Raw genomic sequence first — 3710 nt, 5'->3', positions numbered from 1 at the left:
CTTCTATTGAACTTAAAAATAACTTGTAATATTGTTGCGTCCTGGAATATTCATAACGGTAGAGAAATATATAATTTAACATCTTAGCGTTGTACGAAGATCTAGCACACAATCAGATAAGAGAGATTGTGTAACATTCATAAGAGCACTAGAGTTTTTACATGGAAAATGCCTAAAAAGGGGGAAAAACCATGGGGTCTAGCCCAGTTTGAATGAATCCACTAGTATTTATAGTCGATTACAAATGAGGCCCTTCCTTGGGAGAAGGTCTTGGCTTGATGATACAAACGTACATCATATAGAGCGCATTACATGGTGGGAGTTACAATATAGACATATTTATTTGGTCGGCATGACCATAGTCGGTAGGATGGAGACCGAAAAGACTGTTGTCTAGTGATGGAGGTCGGAAGGACCATAGTCGGCAGAATACATGGTCAAAAATTTGTTGTCTAGAGATGGAGGTCTAAAGGATCGTAGTCGGCAGGAGATAGAGGTATGAAAGACTGTTGTCTGGTGATGTAGGTTAGAAGGACAGTAGTAGGTGATGGAGGCCGAAAGGACCATAATCGGCAGGAGACAGGGGTCTGAAAGACTATAGTTGGCAGGAAACTGGGGTCAGAAAGACCATTCTATATTGATGGAGGTCGGAAGGACCATAGTAAGAAATGGAGGTTGGAAGGACCGTAGTCGGCAGGAGACCAGGGTCTAAAAGACCGTTGTAGTAGGGTGGTACTCTAGTAGAACTCTGGGCATCAAGTAGTGTCCTAGTAGAAGTCCGAGCCTTAGGTGGTGTTCTGGTGGAGCACAATGCCTCAAGAGGCTGTTAGGCGTAAGTTTGAGCCTTAGGTGATGGCCTGGTGAAGCACAGGGCCTCAAGCAGTGGTCCAGTGGAAGTCCGGGCATCAGGTGGTGGCCGGGTGGAGCATAGAGCCTCAAGCGGTGGTCCGGCAGAGCAACAGTGTCAGGAGGTGGTCTGGCGGAGGTGAGGACCTCAAGTGTGGTTCGACAGAGCAATGGTGTTAGGCTATGGTCTGGCAAAGGTGAGAGCCTCAAGTGGTGGTTCGGTGGAGCAATGGCGTCAGGCGGTGGTCCGGCGGAGGTGAGGGCCTCAAGTGTGGTCCGGCGGAGCAACGGTGTTAGGTGGTGGTCCGGCATAGGTGAGGGCCTCAAGTGGTGGTTTGACGGAGCAACGACGTCAGGCAGTAGTCTTGCAGAGGTGAGGGCCTCAAGTGGTGGTCCGGCGAAGACGAGGGCCTCAAGTGGTGGTCCAGCGAAACTCCGGCGGTGATCGAGAAGGAGCTTCTTCCTTCTCTTCTCCTCTTCTCTTCTTGATTCGATCCCTTTTCAAGAGAAATGAGGGGTCTATTTATAGATTTTCTGGAGTGGCATGGCCCGTAAATAGGTGAGAGATCAAGAGTAAATGGGGAGTGGTTGGATGGATGATCGATATTGAATCTCTTGAGCATGGATCATTTGATGGACATTTGAACGTCTTAATGATTTCAAAATTTAGTGATCTTGGGCTCATTGGATTCGTGTCGTCGAGCCACACGATTCGACTATAAGCTCGTAAAGTTTAGAAACCGTTTGCTATCCCAAATTGTCGTTCGAACCTTCCATTAGCGCTTCGGGTCCTTGATTTGGACTTATTTTGGCTCGGATTGAGTCGAATTTGGTGTCGTTGGGTTTGTATTTCTGAGACGTTCAGTTTGACTATAAGTTTACTAAAATCGGAGTTTCGATGGTCCTAATTTTAATTTCGGAAGTTTCCAACTTGATTTTGCATCGAGATTCGTGCCCGATCAAGATAAATTTTTGATGACGTATCAGTTGCCCCCCTATTTTCAGACGTCGATGTTCCAGAAGTCTGAAAATATACGTCACAGTATTTCCAATTGATTAAATTGCAAAAAATGTTAGAAATTTGTGTTCCAAGATATTTGAAATTGCTCAAAATTTATTTTAGAAGCTTCGTTGAGCTTTGAATATAATGAGCAAGGTATAGTAATGCAAGCTATAGTAATTGTATATGAGTTTTGTTTACATGAGGTCCCTCAGTAAATTTCTTGTAATTAATGACTGTACAACTAATTCTAATTTTCAGATTAAGTGGAGCGAATTTAAAATAATTTGATATGTAGACATGAATGCAACCAAAAGATTAACAATCAATCGAATTGCATCCCACAGCACAACAATGGTCAACGTCTACTTTTGCCATCCCATCAGACCCTTTAGGAAAGGATAGGGATGAAGAAGAATCACCCTTAGAGTGAAGAAAACTTTACCAAACAGAGGCCCCCATGCTTCATAACCACTGTTCAATGCAAAAGAGAAGCTGGCCATGTTTAAAATAATGAGGGTGGTTGGCAGAATCAAAAGTGTTGTTCACTTGAACACATAGATCTCGTTGAATTCAGCATCATCAGAAGCTTTTGATGTGACAGTGAAGTTTGAACCAACACCAGCTAGCATCTTTAAAAAACCTTGAAAGACCGCGAAGAGATGGGCGGAAACAACTCCAATAACCCAAAACTGTTCATTACACCACCAGTCCACGCCGACACCAATCCAATGAAGCTCCAGAACGTTGGTAAGGATGATGGGTATAAAGAGGCCAAGGAACAGCATACTCTCAATATTGGAGAGAGTAGGTTTCGTTCCTTTTTAATTGAATTTTGTTTTTGTCCTTCTCATATTCACTTAGGATTCCAAGGCAAATTCAATAAAATTTTGTCTTTTATAATGAGCTATTTGCTTTTTATTTCTCTTGTAAAAATTTTCTCATTTATTTATTACAGATGCCGCTGGCTTGTCTAGAAAGACGCGTCCTTTTGAGGCGTATAATTGGAATAATTATTACGTCCTCCCACCGGATGTAGAGAAACATCCGGTCGCAGGCAAAAATCGTGCGGTACCGAGGTGTACCGAGTTTTTTGAATTTTTTTTTTTAACATTTAGACTATTTAAGGAAAATTCACACACACAATGCATACACAAAGACTCGAACCCAAGACCTCTTAGTTGGAAGCATAAGCTCTCAACCAACAAGCCAAGGTGAGCTGTATGCTTTTTTTTCTTTCCCATAACTTCCCTAACTTCTCGTCCCCTCTCACGCCTATAAATACCCCTAAGGGGTATAAAACTTTTGCACTTCCTCCTCTCTTTCAACTGAGGCATTCCCCCGGGCCCTATACAGGCGGTATCCCATTTCCAGGCCCGGGGCCCCTCTTTGCAAGAAGGAGACTTCTCCCCCTTTCTTCTTCTTCTTCTTTCATTTGAGGCCTTCCCCTAGGCCCTGCATAGGCGGCATCCCCTGTCCAGGCCCAGGGCCCCTCTCTGCAAGAAGGATACTTCTCCCCTTTACGCCCTTATCCCCTTATGCCCTCTTCCTATACTTAAGGCTTTCCCCTATTTTTGGATATGTGGCATTCCTTATCCGACTGCAGGGTCCCTCCCTGTACAGAGGGCATGTCAGGTGGTACATTCTTCTTCGAATGATTCCACGATTGAGAGGGATTCACATCTGTAGTTGGTTGGCGATGGAGGTTGGAGAGACCATTGTAAGGAGGAAAGTTGAAAAGACTATTGACAGGTAGAAATCCGGCATCATGTAAAAATACGGCATCGAGTAGGAGTCTGACGATGAACAGAAGTCCTATGAAGGGTGGAAATTTGGCGTCGAGTAGAATTCCAACGATGTCCAT

At 44.1% G+C, this 3710-nt stretch overlaps 1 pseudogene; it reads right to left on the bottom strand.

The window, feature by feature from the left end:
- Positions 1-2103: 2103 nt before the first annotated feature.
- On the bottom strand, positions 2104-3710 carry LOC110093289 (annotated as a pseudogene).

The sequence above is a fragment of the Dendrobium catenatum genome, unplaced genomic scaffold (genome assembly GCF_001605985.2).
Source record: "Dendrobium catenatum unplaced genomic scaffold, ASM160598v2 fragScaff_scaffold_743, whole genome shotgun sequence".
Taxonomy (NCBI): domain Eukaryota; kingdom Viridiplantae; phylum Streptophyta; class Magnoliopsida; order Asparagales; family Orchidaceae; genus Dendrobium; species Dendrobium catenatum.
Note: the sequence above shows the minus strand (reverse complement) of the source record. Positions and strands in the feature narration are given on the sequence as shown.